Raw genomic sequence first — 25,739 nt, 5'->3', positions numbered from 1 at the left:
TTGCCACTCCTTCTGCTTCCTGTTAGACACAAGTCAAGGAAGGGAGTCTGTGTCTGTTTAAATATATCCAAGAGTCACTGTGTGGATTTTTCCTCTCTGGTATGCAAGCCACTGACTGTTTTCCTAGAGGTCGGTGAACACCCAGTCTGCATGTACTGTGTTCCTGATGGTAGAAATGAACTCAATGTGTGTGCCCCTTTGGTAAGCTTGAACTTTTCTGGTAGCTGTGAGGTGGGGAATGTGTCCTTCCTCCTGGGAGACCAGGTACCACGCAGGAGAGCAGTAAGACTTCTTCCAGTGGCACAGGCACAAGTAAACATCCAGACAGTCTCAGGGATAGCCAAGGCCTATGCCTCAGGAATGCCCCAAGTCCATGATCTTCAAGGTGAGCAGGCTGACAGGCAGAGCTGGGGATCACCACTTCACCTGTGAACTCATTGCTGAGTGAGTCAGATCGCTCCTCAGAAGGAGTTTAAAGATCATGTGGATGTAGGCATGGAGATGGGCTCCTCGGCATGCCAGGCTTCCCTTTGGGATTTTTCATGAAGGGTATGGGTAGACTGGGATACACATGTGGATTGGGGAGGGGTCACACCTTTGCTGTGGATGCTCTTGGGCTGAGGTTCCTCCTAGAAACTGCAGGAAGAGATTCTTTCACCTGCTGTCTGGTATGCTGTGGATGGAGGCTGATAGTCTGCTCAGCAGAAGTTGTGTTTCTGTAACAGCAGAGAACAGTCTTGGTCATTCTCCCAATGCTTATTGTGTTAGCGATCACAGACTAAGCTTGTATCCACATGCCAGAGGCAGGGAAGCAACCGTAGGTCCCTTCTTCCATAACAGGATTGTGGGTCCTGGCCCCATCACTTTACTCCTTGGGACCTCGTCTAACCTGTTGGATACTCATGGTGTCGTTTTTCCCATCTATAAAGTTGGGATTTTATTTTCTCCATCAGACAGGTTTAAATATAAACTACCTTCCTGGCACATAATGAGAGCTTGATGAATGACAGCCATTAGCATCACGCCACGGGAAGACACACTGCTTGTGCTTCTACCTGTTCTTCAGCAGTGAGCAGGCATCGGGGCTGGGCCAGTCCTGAGGACGCAGATGGGTTGAGCCAGCATTCACACTGTTGTCGCCTACTGCGTGCAAACCTTAATAGACACTGACTTCTGGGTCAGCGATTCTCCCTTCTTGCAATAAGCATTCTTCCAGTGTACACCCACCCTAGGCAGTGGTAACCATTGATGGACAGTGACCTGCAAGGTGGGGCATTGCCCTCCCTCTCCTAGTCGCTGCATTTGTTTGTTTGTTTGTTTGTTCTGCAGTGGGAAAGAGTGCCTTGCAGGAGCCGAGTTTCCCTGGCTACAGTTGGTTGTATTTTCTATCGAGCCCCATCCTGCATGCGTGCCCTGATCTCTAGAAAACAACTCTTCAATGCCTTACGGTGTCCTGTCCCTAAGCGTAGGCTGCCTGCAGAGTGTCTTTAACTGTGGGCTGAAGATGAAGCACGTTCACGGCTAAGTTAAGGAGCAATCACCCTGTCCGTCCTGCTCGGTTGGAGTTCGGGGCCGGCAAGACAGACAGAGGAGCGGTCACCCGTGCAACCTCACCAAGGACAGGGATAGTTTCTCTTTGTGGGATTTGAATGCTCTCCTGTGCAGGCAGCAAACGAGCTTGGTGGGCGTTCGGGCCATCACTCACTGTCAACCCTTTTGTGAAGAGGAGTGGTGTGAAGACTTACTGGAAGTAAGGGAGACCCCATTTTTACCTGTACAGTGTGTTGAAGGCCATCACCATCTCCTGCTATGCTGGGTTAGTCACACGGGGAAGCCATGTCCAATGCTTTGGCTATAGTGGGCTGCTGTATGGAATTATCTTCTGAGCCAAACCATGGCTATCTTCAGGAGTTTTTCTGGGCCTGATCACAAAAATAAATAGATAGATAGATAGATAGATAGATAGATAGATAGATAGATAATCAAAGCTCTCCCACAGAAGGAGGAAGCTTGAGGTTCATGGGATCCTTGCCTTGCATATCCTGCTACCTCTCCCAGCCATCTGTACACAATTTCCCCCTCACAACAGGGGGCCTCACCGAAGGGGAGTTGGGGCTGGTGGGGTGGTGGGGGATGGGGACGTTGTGCAGGAGGATCCAGAGGATATAGCTGGGAAGGACTAGGTGCGGAAGCTCCATCTGTGTGGCTGTGGGAAAGCCACCATCCCTACTGGGTAAATGATTTCCCGTGCAGCCTTTGTGGGTTAGCACCCACATTTCCTTAAGAATGCTTCACCTGTGCTCTGATAATAAGTCCCACAAACTCATTGACTCCCAGGGTGAACATTGTCACTGGGGCCTTAGGCAGAGGGGTAGATATTGTTTAGGCTAGCAATATAGGGTCAAGCTTTGGGAAAGAGTAGGAGGGAAGAATGGGGAGAGAGGCAGTGGGAAGGACCAGCTAACCCTGAGATCTTTAGGAACAATGGGCATCAGAGGATGACAATGGATGTTTGTCATCTTCCCAGAGCCCGGGAAACTGGTGTACCCATGTACCAGTCTTCACTCAAAGTGACAACCTTGCCACAGCTAGCTACCAAACATGGAAGATAGCTGTAGGAGAGAAAGATAATTCCCCTCAGCAATGCTACTTAGTTTAGATGTCTGTCAACTTCCTACCACTGGAGTGGGTACTTGAGATGACCAACCACAAGGACAGAGGGGTTTTGGTCCATGCTCTGTCATCCTCATTGATTTGGAACTCTGACAGTGTATAATGGCAGTGACCTGCGGCAGAGATAACTGCCACCCCATGGCACTGATGTGAAAGAGAGGATGACAAACAGGCTCAGGTCCTACAGCCTTGTTCATAGGCTTATCCCCAGTGACATAGAGATATCCTATTGGGCCACACTCTGAAAGGTTCTATTACATCTCAGCACTGGTTCCCTGTGGACCAAGCCTCGAAAACAATGGGGACTGCAGTAAAATGCTCTATCTCTGAGCTATACCCCCAGTCTGACAGCTGGGGAACCAGTATGACCTAACCAGGTCCCCTAAATGTAGGTGTCAGTTGGGAAGCCTGGACAGTCAATGGAGCCTCTGGCAGCGGAACCAGTATTTATCTCCAGTGCACAAATGGACTTTGGGAGCCCAGTCCCCTGGAGGGATACTCTCTCAGCCTGGATACACAGGAGAGAGCCTAGGTCCTGCCCCAAATGATGTGACAGACTTTGATGATCCCCCATGGAAGGCCTCACTCTCCCTGGGAAGTGGATGGGAAGTGGGATGGGAGAGTTAGTGGGGGACATGGGAGGACAAGGGTCAGAAGGAACTGGGAATTAATATGTAAAATAAGATTGTTTCTAATTTAAATACAAATTGATTTTTTAAAAATGGGGACTGTTAATCCCTCCGATGGCAAAGAACAGCACTAGTTTCTAGATGGAACTTCTGGTGTGCTCCTAGATCTGTCAACCACCAGCCCTGTAACTGATGGAGAAGCGGAAGTGAGGGAAGCTGAAACTTTCCAAGGCCACACAGGAGCCATGGTGAAGCAGTCTTCCTCTTTCTTCATGCCTCATGCTCCTGTAATTTGAACACACAATGTTTGGAGTGTCTTCTGTCTCATCCATTATGTCTCAGTATGTATCTCTAGATGTTTGCCCAAACCTCAGAGTTACATTTAGGGGTTGTTTTTATCAATAATGCTCCAGCCTGCCTCACTGGACCTGGAAGTAGATTCCCCACAAGCACATGGGAATCTCAGGGGAAAGGCCTGAAATTTAGGTGTCCTTGAGGAAGGGGTTATTTCTAAATTATGCTTATAATGATTTTATAGAGGTTATGTGCCCAGAAATGTCTTCAGTGGGTGCTAAGTGGGTCAGAGTCTACAGCATCAGCTTATATTGCTTCAGAAAGCCTTGCTATGTTTTCTCAGCATAAGCTTCACCCCTTCCCCTGCTTTTCCAGACTCCAGGAGAAGGTATTATGCTTTAAACTATTTTGTTTATGAACATCTACCATTGAGCAATAACGTGCTAATAATGACTGTGCACTGAGCAAACCTAAACACTATAGTGAAGATGTGCACAGTAGGCATCTTAAATAATTTACTGTGTCAGGCATCACTTCTGACTAGACCAATGCAAGAAGGGAAGGAACTCTCCAGGAAGGTGTCAGGGTTGTGGTTGGTATGTGTGTCTTAAGAGACAGTGCTGTTCTAGTGAGGAGAGGCTGGGCAATAGGAACATGGTTTACTTGGTGGGGACAGAGTTGGGGGGTCTATAAGATATCAGGAATGCTGGGTTGTCCCTGAAGTCCTTGCAGCACACAGTATGGCTCCTGGAATGCATATGGAATTGTTTATCTCACACTGCCACACAAAATACATCTAAGCTGGTTTTCCCTAGTGTAGCAAGCAAAGTCCGCATATGTTATTCCATATTTTACTTTGAATTTTTTTCTAATTCAGAATAAAGCTCCACAGTTGACCAGGACGTGGAGGGCTTGAAGTCAGGACCCTTCTTGAGGAAGAACACTGATAAAATGCTGTCACAGAACTGTTAAAACGTCTAGACTAACTTTGCCATCTTACACCGAATGAGTCAAATGATTTAGAGGATAAAGAACTAAAACTAGGTATTTCCATGTATTACATTATATTGTGTTCATTAAGAGGCATCACTACAGCATTTGAGATGTTGCCTTAATAAGTGAGTCTATATTAAGCCTACTTTATTGATCATCTACTGCCTTCCAGGAAGCTGGTAGGTACGTGGATGTCTGCCAGTGCGATTTGTACTGTCTTCATGTGGGGACAAGAGCTTCCAGGTCACTGGTGATTGTGATCATCCTGACCACAGATTAGTGAGTACATACCCTATACCAGGTCTGTGCAAGGTATTGCTGTTCACAGAGAAGGAGATCATCCCAAGCTGAGCTTGGGTTTGGGAAGACCCAAGTCTTGAGCATAGGGTAGTGGCACATTGTTGGGGTGAGCCTTGTGTCAGGACCTGCATCATACCAGAAGAGACCTCTAACTGGGGGTTGGTCATGGAACTGATGATAACTTGGTCAGAGAAAGTGGGTGGCCTGTTGAAGAAGATGAAGAATAGACTCTTTGAGGCAGACAGAGCAGTGTGCTCAAAGCTGAGTCTCCTGAGTGCTGGCACTTTGGAATCAGGGCAGCTAACACAGGGCAGGGCTTGTGGGACTCGAGCTGGAAGGCCTTCACAGCTCAGTCGTGGGTTCTGGTGTCCTACATCCAGGCTGGGCAAGACCGTTGGTAGAACTGAAGCTCAGCTGAAGAGGTGATTTCTGGGGACCAGAAGAAGTGAGAGGTGGGTGGGGAGGGGTAGTGTAGTATTCTCAGACGGCCATGAGTTTCCACTCTCCACCCTGAAGGAAAGGCATTGAGTTCTTCCCCCACGAGCCCCTCTGCTCCCATGTCATCCACATTGCTGTGCTCTCCAGGCAGGTCGGTGATTCCTGGGGCAAGGTTTAGTTGCTTAGGGCCTTGGTTCCTCTTTCCCCCAGGCCAGGGCTGTGATCTTCTGGCCTTGCCTTTGGAAGACATCTTAGATGGCGGTGCCTGCATGAACACTCTCCGCCTCATTCATTTTTCTGTTCCTTTTTACAGACTTAAGCTACCATCTTCACTGTGTGCCACGGAGAACACAGCTCTGTCCTGGGCAGTGACCCCTCCCATGGCTCTTTCCTCCTGTGGCCATTGGCATCCTAAGGTCCGATACCTGACTCTCAGACTCCACTTTGATTTTGGAGACCTGTTTAGTTGCCTCTCTGGCTTACTGAACTCAGCTCTCGGTTTGAAGCTGGATCCTGTATATTTGTTGAATAAATATTGAATGAGCCAAGGCCTTTGATCTCCCAGCCACTGACAGCTCTTGGCAAGATGCTTCTATATACCCTTGATCATCTGAGAACCTTGCTGGCCACCCGAGGAGGGGCTTGCAACTTCTCATCTGAAGGGCTTGAGCTTTGTGGATAAAACCACATTCTCTTCTATGAGGCATAAGCAAGACTGCAGCTCCTCAGACAGGGTTGTAAAGTCTTTGTCCTTCTCTGTACTCTTTCCCTGCTTGCCTCTAACTGGGAGTGGGTGATGGCTGTTCTGCTTGTATTCCAGCCGGCCTTGGTCACCATAGAGACATTCATCGTGATGACAGCACCCACAAAGGCTCTTTCACGAAGCTGTCCTTTCTCTTCCTCTTTCAAGGCCCCTCTTTTCATAACGACCTTCAAAACCCAACACGTGGGGAGAACTCTTGCAAACAGCAGGGAAGGCAGTCCTACCCTGGCAGGGGATGGCGACACAGGTCCCCAGAAGGCAGCCACTTGACAGATGTCTCCACTACTGCACCCCACCCTAGAGGGTAAATTACCCTCTTCAACTGAGTCAGACTTAAAAACTAATTTGAAGTCATTGCACTGACAGTCAGCGCCTCTGTGGCTTGAAGGGTAGGGCTGGCAGCTCTACTCTCCGAGGAATGACAGCCTTCCTGATACCTGTGCTTCTTGGGAGCAGGAAAGACACTGTCTGTGGTCCCAGCACGTCTCTGTTTGTGCAGCCCACATGGGTTTGAGAGAAAGCTATTTCAGGACCTTCCTACCATTACTTCATATATCACCGATGGGTAAGTGGGCTAGAGGGGTTTTCCTTTCAGTAATAGTAGTGTCCCCAAGCTGTCCCCTCACATGCTTCAATTATAGAAACATACCCTGTCTGCTTGAGGAAATGTTTGCAGCACTAGGGTCAGATGAGGGGACAGCCTGACCTTGGTTGTCTTTGGGACACTCCTTTGTCCCAAGGGGAGCCATGTTTTTCAGTTTAGAATGGGCCCTTTTTGAGATAGAGAGGCTGGTCCTGGAGGCATCTAGCATAGAAACTCCTCTAATCACAAGCTACATGCAACAAACCAGCATGTGTATGTGTAGGGGTGGGGATGGAAATGAGGAGGAAGCCAACACTCTCCTAGTGATTAACAGGTACAGAAGAAGGCGGGGTTATGTAAAGGAGCTATGAAAGATTCAGTCCCTCCTAAGCCAGGGCCTTTGAACATCAGGCTTTACCCCTCAACTCTCTGGCCCACTTTCCACTCTCAGGAACCCTTTTCCCTCTCTTATTAAGCTGTCTGTGTTTCTCTGATTTTTCCATGTGTTCCAGTCCACTTATTTGTACCTGGATCCAAGAACCCAGATATTTCAGCAGACTCTAATTCACACCTTCCTGGTTGGCTTTGTGTGACAAACACCATGACTAACACTTGTCGGGGAAAGGTTTATTTCATCTTACAGGTCACATTTTATTGTTGAGGGAAGCCAAGGCAGGAGCTCAAGGCGGGGACTGAAGCAGAGTCCATGGAGAAATGCTGCTTACTGGCTTGCTTCCCATGGCCCAGGAGTGGTACTACCCACAATTATTAATGAAAAAAATGCCCCTTGTAAGGATTCAGGCATTATGCTGGCCTGCCCTTGTCACGTGGCAGAATGCACTCAGGCAGTGCTATGGTCAGCCCAGGGTTCCAGGCATACTAGTCTGCATGCAGGTGCAGAGAAGCCATATCTCAAAAAAACAAAAACAAAAAAACCAAAAAACAAAAACAAACAAAGACAGGCCCCGCCCACTTGCACTCTTTGCTCTCTTTCCGGCTCCTCTCTTCAATTTCTGCTCTCTTCCTGTACTCCCTGCTGTCTCTTCCCACTGTTCCCCTGGGGCAGACAGGACTTTTCCTGCCCTTACTAAATCCCCAACTTTTCCTGTCTCCCTCTTCTCTCCTGTCCTCTCTCTGTCTCTGTGTCTCTACCTCTTTTCTCTTTCCTTCCCCCTCCCTCCCCTCTCTAATAAACTTCTCACTTAAACTCTGTCTGCCTGGTGTGTTTGTTTCCCACTGATCTCCCTCGCCTGCCATGGAATCCGCCATGGTCCCCCATACAAGGTCCCACACACAAGGTCCCCCACATGCTTTATCCTCACACCGCTAAGACTTGTCTGCAGGTCATTTTGGTGGAGTCAGTCCCCGAGTTGAGGTCCCTCTTCCCAGATGACCCTAGCTTGGGTCAAGCGGACACCAGGTGTGAATCTATGTGCCCTCATCTAGAAGAACCACGTCTCACATTTCCTGTGGCCTCATTTCCTGCATTTCCACTTCTGCTATAAACAATACTGTGCTGCAGTTCCTTAGAGAGCAACCCTTACATACTTTGATTCTTGTTTTGTTAGAGTAAATTCTTAAATGTGGCCACCAGAAAAGAAACCTATGGTTTAAAAACTTTGGATATTTACTGGCAAACTTCTCTTTTGAGCGGTCTTGTCCATTTTCAGTGTTAGTACTATGATATATGACAGACTGCCCTTACTAAATCCCCAACTTAATTCTTAATAAAATGCTGTTGGGCCACCTTCTGATGAAAATGTCACATTCTTCTTGCTATGAATTGCACTTTTTCAATTTTAATTTTGAATGATAATGAAGACATTTACAGCTACAGTTTCTCCTGAGCAGAGACAGACTAAGTTATATTCCTCACATTCTCACATGTAGGTTTCTTCTTATTAATCATAAGCCAGTCTGCCTCACTTTTAAGAGATATTTAGGGTTATTTTTTCCTACATTTCCTTTTTCATTCTTTCTCTTTCTTGCCCATAAGTTCTTAGTTTTGTGTGTGTGAACCATGTTCCCAGAAGAAAAACCTATATATGTATTAAATATTCTATGAGGCCAATGAACTGAACTTTTATGATTATGGAGAGCTGGAATGTTGCAAGTCAGAGGCAAATTATGTTGGACTGTCTTTACTTCGGCCTCTCATAGTCATTCAGTGCCCATCTTGGTATTTATCCTCACACCCTTTATCCTAGTCACTGTTCTATTGCTGTGAAGAGACGTAATGGCCAAGGCAACTCTTATAAAAGAAGGCATTTAATTATGGAGAGAAGCAGACAGGCATGGCACTAGAGCAGTAGCTGCTCTATAGGCAGCAGGCAGAGAGAAACACTGGGCCTGGCATAGACTTTAAAACCTCAAAGCCCACACCCAGTGACACACTTCCTCTGATGGGCCACACCTCCTCCAACAATCCTTCCAATCCTTCCCACACAGTTCCATTATGGGGGCAATGCTCATTCAAACCACCGCACCCTCCTTGTGACCCTCTAGCAAATCCTTTTGGAATGTGCAAACAGGCCAACACCAAGGCCAATGCTGTTGTCAGTCAGAGAATCTGAGGCTTACAGCAGAGATTCCTCTGCTTGGTTGCAGCCTCCTACCTGATACACACGCCAGTGCATTTCTTTGTTCTGTTAATATAAAAACTTAAACTGTTACTGTGTTGTAACATTGTAGTTGGTTTTTTTCCTTTAACTTTTTGGGGGCCTGCCACCCAGCTCTCAAATAAATACATGGAGACTTATTCTTACTTATGAATGCTTGTTCTTAGCTTGGCTTGTTTCTAGTCAGCTTTTTTAACTTAAATTATCTCATTTCTCTTCTCCTACCTTTTGCCTCTGGACTTTTTACTTCTCTGTAATCTATGTATCTTTCTTCCCTTCTTACTGTGTGGCTGGTTGTGTGGCTAGGAGGCTGGCTCCTGGGGTCCTCCTCTCCTCCTCTCATTTCTCCCCCTTCTCTAGATTTCTCCTCCTCTTTATTCCCTCTGCATGTCAGCCTCACCTGTTCCTCTCTCCTGCCTAGCTATTGGCTGTCCAGCTCTTTATTAGACCCATCAGGTGTTTTAGGCAGGCACAGTAACACAGTTTTCCAGAGTTAAGCAAATGCAGTATAAAAGAATGCAACACATCTTTGCATCATTAAACAAATATTCCCCAGCATAAGCAAATATAACACCTCTTAAAATAATATTCCACAACAAAACATGGTGTTTTCTGCTCTCATATCTGTGTCTCTGGGCCATGGTCAGTCATTTGTCTTCAGAATGAACTCTTTGATTCCCTGGGGTGAGAGTTGTGTTTTGTTATGGATATGTGACAGCTTCTATGACACATAGCATCATTAAATACTTGCCATATGTGGCATCATGACCCCTCTTATTCCTTTATTATTTGAGGGAGAACCTAGTTGCATGAGGAACTAGGAATCCAAGTGCCCTGGCATTCATTCCTGAGGCGAGAAATACAGTACATCTCTAATCCATGATGCAGCCAATACCATCATCACAGCAGATCTCAACTGTTAATATGGTTACTGATCCATAGCTTGATATTGATTTATTATTTCTATTACCTACTAAGACTCTGATTTCCTTGTGATTTTTCTCATTCTATTCCCTTTGTACCTGGTCTTCGTTTGTGAGGATTCGTGCCTTTTATTAACATTTTCTGTTTGTATTTGTCTGCAAGTGTATATGAATGTCTTGTGCTCAGAGAGGCCAGAAAAGGGCATCAGATTAGTGTTGTGAGCTGCCAGGTGGGTGCTGGGAGCTGAACCTGGGTCCTTTACAAGGACAGCAAGTGCTCCTAACCACTGAGCTGTCTTCCTAGGATCACATCCATGTGGTTTTTAATACTGTTCTGAGTTGATTACAATTTATTTTTCAATGAACATATGTATGGCCTACAAATTCTTTGTTTTCAGTAAGCTCTTTTCGGAAGCCTTTGGATATAACTTTTTCTACATAAAATTAATTTGAAGTTTTAACCAAGACAATCCTTCACAGACACACCCACAGGCCAGCCTGACACAGTCAAACCCTCCACTGAAGCTCTGTTTCTCAGATGACGACAGGATATGTCAAGGTGACAGTTGAGCAGGAATACGAAAGACTTACTATATAAATGTGAATAAAAAGCCTAGAAATGTTAGTGTAATTAATGTGATGGAATAAAAATCACTTTATATTACATACAATCTGAAATGATGGTTTAAAAAATTCTCAGAAGCTGGATGATGGTTGTGCACACGTTTAATCCCAGCACTCAGAGAGGTAAAGACAGGTGGATTTCTGTGAGTTTGAGACCAGCCTGATATACATAATGAGTTCCAGGATAGCCAGAGATACACAGAGAAACCCTGTCATTAAAAAACAACCAACCAAAAATCTCAGCAACAATCTTACCTTAAAATGACAAATGTTTGTCACTTAAAAACAGCTTCATGGAACAGAAAGAGAAAGGCAATCAAGTCACATTCTGAGGTTTTTATAAATTTTATCATCAATTGAAAAAGTCCACGAGAAACAATCTTTTAAGCTAACCTTACTTATGAGTGTGGATGTATAAAAATTCATTGTGATGATTACAAGATACAATTATCATCACAAATGAAAGGTAATTTAACATCAGAAAATAACAATAAAATTTTGCAATAAGAATGAAACCAATTTTTGATCATTTGTGCGTGTATGTGTGTGTGTGTGTGTGTGAGGCAGTATATATGTAGTATTGTTTGTGTGGCTTTGTGTGTATGTATGTGTGAGTATACTGCATGTGTAGTTTTTTGTGTGTGGTGTTGTGTGCCTGTGTGTGTTAAAGTGTGTGTGTGTGTGTGTGGTCTAGTCTACTGCATTGTAGCATTGTGTGTATGGTGTTATCTGTGTGTGGTATTGTATGCATGGGTGTGTGTTACAGTATGTATGTATGTTATGTGTTTAAATGTGTGGAGGTAGACATGCAGGTGTGGTGCATGTGTGTGCAAGATCAGAAGTCCTTGTATGTAGTGCAGACAGCCACATGGAAGCAGGAGCCATTTCTCCTGGTAAAGGTGACTCTGAACACTTGCTTTGGTTAATTCTCTGAAAATATCTGGCTGAAATGTCACAGTTCCACCGACCCAGAATTTCCACTTCCTCTTTCATGACAATGACACACCTTCTGTCTCAAGAAAGGTGTAGAGATAATACATGCAGTGGTGCTTCTCCTGTTTGTGAAATATCTGTGATTTAGTGCAACAACCTGGATGTCTTTTAGCAGGGAAATGAAGAGACTGCTGCCTACACGTGAAATGGGTGATACATGACAGTGCAACCAGCAGGCCAGATCAATAGAAACCAATATGAATAGATCTCAAAATAACCGGCAGTGGAAAAAGAAAATGCAAAAAGACATAGACTATAATTCTGCTTACATAAGGTTAAAAAAAAACATAGTCTGGGACTGAACAAAAACTAACATTGAATAGTGATATTCAGAATTAGTCCAAGTTACCACTCGAGTCCAGCAGGCAGACGGGAGCTCACTGTGGGGCAGTCTGTGTGTGGAATGATTCACGGTGTGAGCGGTGTCCAGGATGAGCCCTGATGTTTGCAGCCATATGACTTCAATATTTACTTCTCTGAGGCTCATTTTGTTTATGTGCAAAATGGGGATAAAACCAAGAGTGTGTCTGAGTGCCTGCTTGATGAGGAGTTCCCAAAGTAGACAAAGGCTGATGGTGAATACGAGCAAGGTAGCCAGGTGGGAGGGACAGGCTAAGGTCGTCTGTGGAAGGAGGTGCTTTAATAGACATGATAACGTAGCATAGACAAACCCTAACAGTCTATGCTGGCGTCCTGTAGAAGCTGCGACCCATGAGCTTGCTCCAGTGAAGCTATTTGCTGTGGAGTCTATCTCAGTATCTCCCCAAACCAGTACACAGCTTTTCCACAGTGAGCCAAGACCAGCCCCGGAATGGGTGGGTGTCAGCCAGGCTGAGCAGGAGGCATGAAGGGAGGCTGCAACCTGTTCAGGGTGACAGGCTCCGAGCTGTGGCAAAGGCTCTCCGCTTCTGCTTGTTACACTTTCTCATCCGCAGTCAGGAAACAGGAAGCGATTTGACGCAGCACAGTGCATCAGTTATGATCATCCCGGGGAACATTCACAGATAAGCACTTTCTGCCAACCCGGGCATCCTCGTCATGGGCAATCGGCAGCAGAAAGGGGGAGGAGCGGCCGTGTGTGCCAGGCTGCAGCCTGGTTCTATGGCTTCTTCCAGCTTAGAGGCCACGGCATACATTTGCTATGGCGGGGGTTGTGAGGGTGAGGCTTCTCCTAAATCTGAACCCTTTGGATTCTCTGCGCACACCGGGGCTTCAGAAGGAAGAACGAAGAGAAGTCAACCGCTTGCCAGCATGCGAAAGCTCACACACAATTTATCACACGGAATCCCATACATTGGATTGAGTCTTGTTTTTGCTCTGTGGAAAGGGTCCTGGTGGGATTGCTGTGTTGTGAGCAAAGATGGAGATTCTCTGAAATGGGCATTGCAGATGGCAACATGAAGGAGTCAGGGCACCACAATGTGGAGGGAAGCACACAGCAGTTTGCGGCCGGGATAGAATTCTCTTTGTATCCTAATTCTGTGTCCTCAGTGGATCTGAGGAAAGAGGAAGTCCTAAGTCCAGGGTCAGTTTTAACTAATGGAAATCACTCACCCGTTCATTACTTACATTTGCACTTTAATATATCTTACTTTCAATTGATGTGTACTAATTGTACATATGTACTAGTATGCAACATTTCAACATACGTCTGCTGTGTAATGATCACATTGTGGTCATTGCCACACCTATCAATCAAGACATGTCATTTCTTTATATTAGAAGAATCCATAATTATTAGTCTGAAATGGTCAACTGAATACTGTCAGCTGGGGTTGTAGTATGGCTTTTTCCTTCTGAATTCCAGCCCTTCTGGTTTTTTTCTTTTTTCCTGTTGCACAAATTGGGGATTCAGAAGAGAAAAGAGAACATAGAATTTCATTGGTCGTCTTTGATTTGTGTTTTAAAGAGAATCCTTGTCAGATGGTTTGCTGTTTGTTCTTAGATATGATAGCTCCACACGGAGTCTTCTGTAGTGAGAATCTTTGTCAGTGTTCTGTAGAAGCCACAGATCTACACGTTTGCTAAAACAGACACCAGAACTCACAAGAAGCCATTCCTCCTGCCCATCTGCACTCCTGGGCCATCCAGGCTGTCCCACTCCTCAGGCTGTGGTAACTTTTCCGAGATGACCTTTTAAGTTTCTATACATCGTTACCCCCATAAGGTCCAGTTTGCTATGTTGCTAAAAATAACAGAACTTAATGTTCTCATGGTTGAGTTTGTACTCCACATGTGCATGTATGAATTGATCCATCTGTACATCCATAGCACATTTTCTTTACCCATGCACTAGTCAGTGGACATCTTGGCTGTTTCTACAGTAAACAGTGCTGTATCGAGCATGAGCGCCAATCCTTCTTTAGCATACTGTCTTCATTTCCATTGGATACATACCAAATCAAGTCAGCTCTGTTTCCAGTTTTATTTTATTTTTTGGAGAAACTTCTATTGTTTTTTTCCCACAATGTCATTTATAATCTACAATTCTGCCAATAGTAAGAGAGTTCACCTTTGTTCATACACGCCCATCATTTATTGTTTTTTTTATCTTTTTGATCATAATTATTCCAGCTAGGGTGAAATCACACCACACTGTGGTTATGATTTCATCTTGTGATGATTGGTGATGTCTGTTATGATTATGTGTGGCCCACTTGTGCATCTTCTTTTGAGAAATGTCTAGTCACATCATTTACCCACCTTTTAATTATATTATAGTGTTTTTTTATTTTTACTGAGTTGTTTGACTTCCTTATATATTTTTGGTGAATGATGTGTGAGGCAAACTTTTCAGCCCTATGACAAATGTCTGGGAAAAACAAAGAGGGGGACAAGTAATTTTGACCCATAGTTTCAAAATTTTCACTTCATCCCACTGAGTAAATGCAGGGTGAGGAATGACTAATTCCATAGCAGACATGGGTAAGAAAGAGAAGAGGGGAGGAGGAGGGGAGAATGGAAGAAGAGAGAGGAGGGGAGGAGGAGGGGAGAATGGAAGAAGAGAGAGGAGGGGAGGGAGGGAAGGAAGAGAGGAGGGAGAGAGGGAGAGAGAGGGAGGGGAGAAATTCAGTGACTTTTCCTTTCCATCCGTTACTCCATCAAGGTTGCAGTCTCTGGAACGGTCTCACCTACATTCCGGCAAGATCTTCCCTCTTTAGCCAATCCTGTCTGGAAATGCTACCATGGACACCCTCACCTTATTTCTGATCTTAGAGGAAACAATAATATAGGTTGCAGGTTTCTGGTCACCAGCCTTCATTGTGTTGATATACTTTTCTTCTGTACCCAACTGGGTGAGGGTTTTTTTAAATCATAAAAGGATATTGAGTCATATTGTGTCTTTTCCTCTGTATATTGAAATGGCCATGTGACATTAGTTCTTCATGATGGGTGGTAAGGCATTACTGGTTTGCATGTGTTGAACCATCCTTACATCCCTGGGGTAAATTCTACTTGTGTGTGTTGTGCATTTCAGTTGTACTGTTGGCCTTGACTTGCTTGTTGAGAACTCTGTCTGGGAGCTTGGTTGTCAGCTCTACTTTGGACTCTATCTGGATTGGGTATATGGTGTCTCCTGGAGGATGCCCTATGACCTGAAAAGGTCAATGTACGCTCTGCAGTTGTTGATGAAATGTGTGGTAAGAATTTGCCCAGTCCCTTTGTTCTATAGTTTAGTTTAAATCTAATGATCTGCCTGCTACCTCACACCATTCCGCAGGCTTGTCAGATTTCTGCTAAGAAGTCTGTCATGGAGCTTGGCATCTGGGTGATCTATTGATGCAAGCGAGGCATTGAATTATTGCTGTACTAGAGTCGGCCTCTCCCTTGCATTATTGGGTGCTTCAGCATCAGTCCACACGTTGTTTTAGTTTATTTTCTTTGGATGAACTGATACCTTCATCATTAGATAGTAATCCCCCTCACCTCTTTTGATAGCTGTGGGTGTGACTGATACCGTGATTCCTGGCCATAGTTGGTTCCTTTTGTGTAGGCTGCCTTCCTGCATCTCTTCACTTTCAGGTCTTTGCTGTTGAGGCAAGTTTCTTCAGGCAGCATGGTCACCGGGCCTTGTTTTGTAAAAATGTGTTCAAATAGCCTATAGTTTTTTTTTCCATTTGGAGAATCAAACATTTACATTCAAAGGCTGTTGGTGAAAATGAAGATCCACTCTTGTACTCTTAATGTCTTTACCTCTCTCGTATGCTCTTTGTTCCTTCCTTTCTTTTTATTTCCTGTCTTTGTGGTTTGCTGCACTGGTAAGAGCTGTGTGTTTGCTGTCAGAGGGTGTTCTAATCTGACATGCTTTCATATCCACCATTTGTATAGGACTTCTGTAAGCATTTCTTGGAAGGTTGGCCCAGTGATGATGAATTCTTCCCATTTTGCTTGTCTTGAAAAGACTATAACTCCTTCACTTCTGATGGGTAGCTGTGCTGGGTATAGTATTCTTGGTTGGCAGGTTTTTCTTTTAGGTTTCTATCATACCATTCATTAGGGTTGTCAGAAAACCACGGTGTAATATATCACACGGAGGACTTTTGTGGTTGAACTTATTAGACTTCCTTTGTGCATTCTAGACCCAGATGCCCATAGCTTTCCCAAGACCAAACAAATTTCAGCAATTATTATTAAACTCCTTCCCTCCCCCTCACTTCCCCTCCTTTTCTCCCTCTCCTCCCCCTTCTCTCTAATCCCTTCTCTTCAACTCCCACTGGCATTCCTTATAATCATGATTCTGAATTCTCGTTCAGGCAGTTTCTAGAGAGTATATTTTTCTCTAGAAAAGTGGTTCTCAACCTTCTAACAATGCGACCCTTTAATAGGTTCCTCAGGTTGTGGTGACCCCAACCATGCAATCATTTCCCTTGCTACTTCATAGCTGTAAATTTGCTATTGTTATGAGCTGTAATGTAAATATCTAATATGCAGGATATCTGATATGTGACCCCTGTGAAAAGGTCATTTGAGCTCCCCAAAGGGGCCATGACCCACAGGTTGAGTAGAGACATAGTGACTGTGAGTTTGAGGCTGGCTTGGTCTACAGAATGAGTTCCAGGATAATCAGGGCTACACAGAGGGACCATGTCACGAAAACCCAAAAAGAAAAAAACAAAACCAACCAATCAACCAACCAAACAACTAAACAAACAAAAAACTAATTATACTTGTTCCAGACTTGAGTAAGAAATATTTTCTTTAACAGAGAATGAATACAACCTCTGGTCCAGCTCCTATGGCCCAGAAAAGGGCTGATTATTCTGAATCACAGTTACCTTTGTATATATTCTATAAGATGGCCACCCTCTGACTCAATTTGGACAAACTATAGATAAATTTATTTTTATGTACCAATTTCTGTTTCCTAACTTACTGTACAATACAGGAAAGCTAAGTGTCAAGTTTATAGAACTCAGGACCTAGTAACAGGGTACTATGATTCTTGAGACTCTTCATTGGCAGTCATGCATCTGGAGGGACAGCTATCCTACTGTTTATTGAATGATTTTAGTAGCAGACCTTCTGGGAGCTAACCAATGGTGCTGGTTGGAGACACCATGACAGATTTGGTTTCAAGTAAACATTTGAGTGCACTGTCAACAATGTGTATGAGGGTCTCTGAAGCCTAGGCAGGACTTGACTGTAGCTGGAATGCACCTCTCTTAGCTAGGTCGATGACTTTGGATACAGTGTGCCTGGCTTTAGGGAAATCATCCATTTCTGTTGGTCTGGAAGGCCAACGTGGCAAAGGTGTAGCAGTTGTAGCTGTAGAGGCAGGTGTTGGCGAATTTAAGGGCTACGTGTAGGTGATGCCCTATTGTCCTGCACATGTCACAGAACCTTTGTAGAAGACTGGGGTATATATCAGAGTCTGAGTGTCCCTTGGGTGATCTTCTTGGGCCTCTGGGGGTTCACTTGCTTGTGTTGTGTCTCAGGGCCATAGATGAGAGGGCAGGGTTTTTTTTTCACAAGGATGGATCGTCTGTGTAATTAAGTTGAGCTGTTTATCTCCATTACAAGATATTGGGTGGACAGGGTTTCAGGCAATGCTGGGCTGAGCAGCAGGAGTCTAGGACAGGGCAGAGTGTCCACTGGGTTCTCTCTGTGGGTAAGGCAGTCTTGTACTAGATGAACAGCTCTTCAAATAGGCCCAGGCCCTCTGTGCCCTGCAGGATTTTCCAACAGCATGCACTCCATGTTTGTGGTATGCGTCTTGACCATTGAGCCTCCTGCTTCTGGTTTTGAGTGAAGTCCCCTCTGGTTCAGGGTTGATGTCAGGAAGCGGGATTGCAGATGCCGTGAGCTTCCTTCTCTTCTCTCTAAGGCTGTGGCTCATCCGTGTTTCGTGTGGCATCCCCACCGCATCAGCACTGAACTCTGGCACCCTCTTCAAATACTCCAGGGAAACAGCTGTTGTTTTTCCTGTTTTATTCAGGTGCTATGGAGAAAAGTGTGCCAGACACCTCTGGTCAGCAGGCTTTCTGATGTTACCTTCAGGCTGGCAGCCACATTTTGTTTTGATGTTATTTTTCATCCCCTTTCCAATTATTCTTTGTAATTAAATAAACCTCAAAATGGAACACTTGGCTTTTCCCTTCCCCACAAGGGACCGTTTGGAAAGTTACCTTTGCAAGGCAAACCTCCCTTTCTCTTAGATCTACGCCATAAAAGAAGTAAAATGCCACAGTTCAAGTGTCTGTTGTCAATAGCAGAGTAGGTTATTGAAAAGATGAAAGAGAGGTGGCTTTACAACTTGTGCACTCGATTCTAAAGGCTGGAAAATGCAATTACCCATTTACCTCTCCGGCACGTGATTATCGCATTTCAAGAGAACAAGTCAAAACACATCCTGCCAATTACAGCAGACGCATGACCCCCACACCACAGAGTCTTTGGACTCTATTTGTCTCTGTTGAGAACCTACTTCTGTGTCATCTTTCCTGATGCCAGTTTGCAAAAATGATTCCTGTAATTACTGGCCCAAACTAACTACACAATTAGCAGGAGCGCTTCTGAGAGCACTTTCCCCCAGTGCTTTCTTTGTTGCTCCTCTCCATCTGCCTTTTCGTGGAGACCTCTCAGACGCACCCCTTTGCTCATCCTCATCGAGGGAATAGGAACAAGGGTGGCACCCTTCTAAAAGCTTGGGCTAGGGTACACTGGAGAAGGGGCGGGTCTTTTGGCAACTTAAAAAAATAAACATAGAAAGTAAACTCTATCTAACCTCTCCCCTGTTACGACTTGAGGAACATGCCATTTCTAGAAGCCACCCTCCCAAACTATCCAACGTTTTTGAGCTTCTTGATAGTTACGAGTGGGTTACCTGGCTCAGGTGTGACTTTAAGGCAATGTTAATGGTTGCCTCAACTTGGAATGTAGTTAGTTGGTCCTATGGATGGAGTCTAGGGCACTTGTCACATCCTTTTCTAAATCATTCCTGTTGTGCTAATTTCAAGTCCTAACTCTTGCTACGTAGGCTGGTGATGCCAAGAAGCTGTGGTTGGATAAAAGGTGGGCAGGGAAGCCTCAGAAGGCCTGGTAGTGTCTGTAGAGAACCTTCATAACAGTTGAGTCTGTGTCACATAATGACTTCCACATAGCTTTTAATGGCACAAAGATTTCCCAAAAGAGTCAGCGTGTATCTTGCTTCCTGAGCAGCCAGAAAGCAATGGTATGGCCAGTGCTAGTGGTTTGACAGGGGCAGGGACAGGAGTTCTGGTTGGCTTCATGGGATTCTGGCCTCAGCTGCAGGACCCCAATAAACCTCTCCACCGATGCAGCAATCCAAATCAGACCAAACCAAACTGAATTAGAAAAAAACCCCACATTCAGTGGAATCAGCTCTCCTGGATGGCCTCCTAGCCACTCAGAGAGGAGGCTGGGAAGAGAGACAAGAAAAACCAGGACTCTATTTTCTGGGAGGCAGTTTAAATACCCTGTGGGAGTGTTCTTGAGCATCTCTGGGGGGAGGAGTCATCATTTGGCAGGCTTTCTGAGATGCAGCAGGATTTGGAGAGCGATAGGGAGGGGACTTGGGTGGAACTTCCACCCTAACATCCCAGACTCTTTGGGTACATGGATGCCAGGGGCTGGGATGAAGCTTTTACCATAACAGTAAGGACCTAAGCTGTGGCTTGAGGAGAAGGAGCCTCACAGTAGGGGTCATAGACATGCTTAGTGTCTGTGTATTGATGGGAACAGTAGCCACATATGGATAGGTCTCTATCCCCAAGGAAAGACAGGCTTAGGCTTGAGGTACACCTTCATAGCTAACTAAATTCTCTCCTTTAACAAGCTATCAGATCACAAGGCTTCACTTTCAACCCATGTGGGAGGGGTATGCCGGGTGCCAAGGAGATGGCTCAGTTGAAAAAAAAGAGACATGTTTACAATTGCAAAGAACTGAGTCCAGTCCTTAAAAACCCACCTAGAAAAGCCAGATGTATGCTTGTCATCCCAGTACTGGGAGGTGGAGACAGGCAGATCCCGGGGACTTGCTGGCCAGCCAGACTAGCCTACTTGGAGAATTCCAGGCCAGTGAGAGGACTTGCTTCACAAAAGAAAAGATACAAGCCTGAGGAACAACATACAAGGTTGTCCTCTGGCCTCTACACATGTGCATGTGCGCCTGCACATACATGTGTACACATGTGCACATACAAGGAAAATGTTAGTAGCTATGTTACAGGAGTGCTTTGCGGCCAAAGGTGAATCAGTATCCACAATATCTCACACGTGACTGGAAAAAATATTACTGGGGAACCAGAAAGTATTTTTTGTGTGAAGTTTTCAATTAATAGTATTTTTTAAAGTGCAACTTGACAGTTTTACAGACATTTTCAGGGTGTCAGGAAAATTGGGGATTATTTCCCAGGAGGAATGTCCTTATAGCAAGTTACTTAAGTATGGATGACGATTTATATTGACAGGTACTTTAGAATGAAGTACACATAATGTTTTCCCCAGCCTATGGGTTTATGAGTCCCCAGGGCTCAGAAGGCAGCATTATATGCAGACCATGGTCTTTTAGATTTAGTTTATACAGGGCTGGTCCCAGACTGGTATCTTTATTAAGGAAAGGGAATGAGAAACAGACACAAAGACAAGTGCTCTGAAGATACAGAGAGAGAAAGAGAGAGCACCATAGGAAGAAGAAAGTGCTTGTTTGTCCCCGAAATCAGGGGACAGTCAGGGGATGTCTCCTCAGTCTTCAGAAGGGATCACAGCCTTCAGAATGATAACCCTCTTAGCTTTTTTTTTTTTTTTCCGAGACAGGGTTTCTCTGTATTGTTTTGGAGGCTGGCCTCGAACTCACAGAGATCCGCCTGCCTCTGCCTCCCGAGTGCTGGGATTAAAGGCGTGCGCCACCAATGCCCGGCCCCTCTTAGCTTTTATAGCTTAAACCCACCTCACTTGTGGTCCATTTTAAAGGAAGCCTCGGGGAAAGAAGGGTGTATACATCAAGGCTCCAAATGATGAGAAGCTCGGATGGTGCATGTAAGGACTCAGGAATTATGCTGGCCTGCCCTTGTCACCTGGCAGAATGCACTCAGGCAGTGCCCTGGTCAGCCCAGGGTTCCACGATTGTGTAGTCTGCACGCAGGTGCGAAGGACCCCTTTGAAAGACAGGCCCCTGCCCACTTACGATCTCTCTCTCTTTCCCTCTCTCTTTCCTGCTGTTCCCCTGGGGCAGGCAGGACTTTTCCTGTCTCCCTCTTCTGTCCTCTCTGTCTCTTTATCTACCCACCCCCCTCTGCTTTCTAGTAAAACTTCTCAGTAAGCTCTGTTTGCCTGGCCTGTTTGTCCCCCATCTTGGTCACCCTTGCCTGTCATGGAATCTGCCAAGGTTCTCCACACAAGGTCACCCCTCATGTATTATCACAACAGTGCATCCATTCACAACTGTCCTTTGTCTAAATGTCTTTCCTCTCCTAATCTTCTCCACAGTCAAATGCTGGCTCCCCAGGAATACAAATTTAAAGATTCTTGTCTGTGAAAAAGCCATGGCATGACTGTGTCAACCTTGTAGGAGCTAAGAGGGACCCGGGAAGTCTTCAGAGCTTGAAAATTTTTACAGTAACAAATTAAAACACAAGACTTCAAGTGTAGTCTTCCATGTGAGCCCCTGACGCTAGCTGAAGGCTGAGGTGTTCCAGGGGTGAGCCAGGGTGAGGACTGGGAAGTTTCTAAGTCAAAAGCATGGTCCTACCTGTGGAGCAGAGAGACAAATGAGGAAAGTCACCCCGCAGCCAACCTCTGCCTTCCTCTCTGAGTCCCTGGCCACTGGATGACTCTGCCAGGCCACCTGCCTCAGGGGTATGGCAAGAAGCCACATGTGGTGGTGTGAATGAGAAATAGCTCAAGTATTTAAACACTTGGTTCCCTGTTGGTGGTGCTGTTTGGGGATATAATGGGAGCTTTTGGGGGTGGAGCCTTGCTGGAAGAAGTATGCCACTGGGGGGGTGGGTTTTGAGGGTTTATAGCCTGGTGCTACTCCCTGTTCATATTCTCTCTCTTTCTCTCCTTCTCTCTCTCTCCCTTCCTCCTTCCTCCCTCCCTCTCCCACCCTCCCTCTCCCTCTCCCTCCCTCTTTCTCTCCCTTCCCTTTTCCTCTCCCTACCTCCCTCCCCCTCTCTGTTTCCTGAAAGCAATATGATCCGCCATCTTCCCATCCCTGCCCTGTGCCTTCTGGCCTTCTCTGCCACAGTGGGCTGAATCCTAAGCACAAACAAGCCTTCTTCTCTCCATGTTGCTTTCGGGCACAGTGCTTTATCACAGCCGTGGAAAAGCATCTAATAAACCTTGGCCAAGACCTGGCCAAGAAAATCTACTGGGGAAGAATCTGAAATTAGCTTAATAGGGCTTCCACACTCACAGGAAATGTTGGCTGCCAATGCTGTTGTGGTGACACGGGGCCCTCCCTGGACTGTGACACTCTTGCAAACAGTGCAGACAGGTGTGTAACCCTGCACAAGTAGGCAGCAGATAGAATGGTGTGTGGCTACAGCCCCATGCAATACACAAAGCCATTAACTGCCCGAGGACCATGGGGTTCCCTTTTGACAGGCTGACCCCTCTAGACAGGCAAGACTCACTTCTGTAGGGCAGTTTAGGTGGCCCTGACGTCACTAAGGATTACAGCAGAGGGAGCATGGAACATGGTTATGGGACAGTTACTGGATCCCTGAGCAGCAAAGAGACCCTGGGAGCCAGGTATTATTGCACTTGGAGACTGTGTAAAACACATGGTTTTAATTCCATCACAGGGGGTTGGGTGTGGGGGGGTAGGGATTGGCTGGGGACAGTGGCAGGCAGATCTCTGTGAGGCTTGAGTTCAAGGCCAGCCTGGTTTACAAAGCAAGTTCCAGGTCAGTCAGTCAGGACCACAAGGTGAAACCCTGTCTCCACCCCACCACCCCGGGAACAAAAAAGAAAATGAAGAAGAATATGTGACCGTAACTCAAACATGATATCAGCATATGTTTCAGGGAAAGGTGAAACAGTAATGGGTGGCAGAGTTCCTCCTAAAAAGTTTCTATACCCCAGTAAGCCTCTCCACCAATACAGCAATCCACTTCAGACCAGATCAAACCGAATTAGAAAAAGCCCATGTTTAATGGATACAGTGTTCCTGGATGGCCTTCCAGTCCCCCAGAGAGGAGACAGGAAAGGGAGTCTGTTCTCTAGGGGGCAGTTTAAATACCCTGTGGGCGTGGTCTGGTGTATCTCTGGAGGAGGAGCCATCATTTGGCAGGCTTTCTGAGATGCAGCAGGCTCTGGAGGGAGATGGGGGAGGGAGACTTGGGTGGAACTTCCCCTCTAACATTCTAGACTCTTTGGGTATATGGATGCCAGGGGCTTGGGGTGAAGTTTCCACTATAAAACCTCCATCTTGTATTCTTGCTGAGGACGCCTCAGGTTTAACCAGCATTTGATCTCCTTGATGGAGAATCCCACGGAAAACCACCCAGCTCTATACTAGGGACCTGAGCAGGTAACTGCGTATCTTAGAGTCTTTTAAACCACCTGCTTGTGCTAACCTCCCCCTGCAGCCTCTAATGCAGATAACAGGATGTGGTTTTTAAGCTCCTTGGTCTACATGCTCAGGGCTACACTTGGGACCACCAGGTACCTGAGTGTAGTCCCAGCCTGCTAAGATAAAGACTTTCAGTTGGTTATAAAGTATGTCATCTCTGGTGGGCTTCCTGTAACAAAAGAACAGCTTCCTGTCTGTCCCAGCAGGCAGCTTTGCAGGGGAGAAAGCAGTGGTAAGGTCATTGGTCAAAGGACACTTTCTCACATTCTCTCAGGGTTGGAGCTACTAGACCCCTGCCCCTTGCAACTGATCTACAAAGGCTGACTGGCTCTGAAGTGTGACCTGACCAGGGACTCCTGGGTGTTTTCTGACTTGTGGCAGACTGGCTTGCTGGTCTTTGTCTTGGTTCTGGAGAGGGATAATATGGTCCCTCGGCCAGCTTGGCAGCCTGAGGCAGCCAACAGACCCTGGGATTAATGCTGGTTTCTCCTTAAGGTAGAGGCTGAAGAATAGGCCTATCTAGAGGCCAGGTCATCACAGGGGGTCATCTTCCATTGCTACTGCTGTTGTGCCCAAACTCTGAACCCCCAAAACCATCAAGAGACCAGATCCGATGCAAAAGCAAAGAGTCTTTCAAATTTACGAGTTAACTGGAGTTAACCTGGGTCCTCCATTCATCCGGCACAACTGGTGGAGTAGGAGGAACCCCAAGAAGCAGTGGGGCAGGACACATATTGGGGGTAGAGCAAGGGGAGCATCTGCTAGTTGCATAGCAACAGTCTCAGGATTGGTGCAACTCTGGGCTGGGGGAACTTGTCCTGAGATGATCAGTCAACTGCAGCTGCAGAGAAGTTGCCGTGCCTGGAGGCTGTCTGAGGACCTGGGCATTGCTACCTACTGCGTTCCACTGTCATCAGTAACGCACATCCAAAGCCCGCCAGCTAATTTCTGATTGGTTCCTTGCCACGTGGAAGGTATCTGGAGGTTGCTTCCTAGTGGTTAGGGCAAGATGGGGGCTCAGCAGAAGCTGCCTAGTCAGGGGCCTACGACTTGCTGGGTCTTTCTTGCAGCCTGGCGTCGATGCTAAAGCAGGGGCTGGGTGAGCACCTGGGCTCTTCACTTGCTAGGCAATGCTCCCTGAGAAACATGCCATGCTTGGGCAAGACACACTAGGTAGGAAAAGGTTTCCTCTACATGATAAATGGACTCATGACAGGCATGTGTGGCCGGGCTTTGGGACTGGAACAGTTAACTTTTGTGTTGTCCTCTAGACAGTGACCTGGAGCAAGCCTCTTATATTTCTGGGTTAGCTTGTGTTTGCTAGTTGGGGGTTTTCACAAAGAATACATTACAGGCTTTTGTGAAATACAAAGTAGTAAGGTGGGAGCCCTCTGCCATGGGTTCTCCTGCCTGGGTCCTTCTCCTCCAGGCTGCCCCTCCCCTTCGAATGCTGGTTTGAACCCCACTTGTTCCTGGAGGCTTGGAGACTCAACTGGAGCTGCCTCAGAGCTGAAGCTGCACCTAAGCTCTCCAGGATAGCTGCTGGCTGTACTGGCTTCCTGGGGGCAAAACCAGCCTCCACTCACCTCCCTGCTGGGCCTGCTATTACCCCTGGAGTTCAGGCCTATCTGAGGCCAGAGAACTTACCCCCCAGCAAGCAGCTGGTGCTCCTCACAGGTCCCAGCAGAGCCCCCTCTTGATGCCCTCCTTCCATAGGAGGTTGCTGACAGCATTTGGGTCTGTGTCCTTTTGTTTTCAACTCTCCCATCTCCACAGAGGTACTCTGAGGGCTTCTGAAGGGAATTTGCATGTGAGAATTTCTAGGATGGCTCTGACTCCTGGGAACGCCTTAGGGCTGAGGTTCCTGCTGC

The 25,739-nt window shown here is 46.2% G+C and overlaps 1 long non-coding RNA gene across 1 annotated transcript; it reads right to left on the bottom strand.

The window, feature by feature from the left end:
* LOC121133826 lies at positions 1–25,739 on the bottom strand. The gene is made up of 3 exons (XR_005870827.1): positions 25,516–25,739; positions 1,773–1,922; positions 1–716 (listed from the first exon to the last, which is right to left on the bottom strand). It is a non-coding gene; the product is annotated as an uncharacterized LOC121133826 (long non-coding RNA).

Source organism: Mesocricetus auratus, unplaced genomic scaffold, assembly GCF_017639785.1.
Source record: "Mesocricetus auratus isolate SY011 unplaced genomic scaffold, BCM_Maur_2.0 Super-Scaffold_100024, whole genome shotgun sequence".
NCBI lineage: Eukaryota > Metazoa > Chordata > Mammalia > Rodentia > Cricetidae > Mesocricetus > Mesocricetus auratus.
Note: the sequence above shows the minus strand (reverse complement) of the source record. Positions and strands in the feature narration are given on the sequence as shown.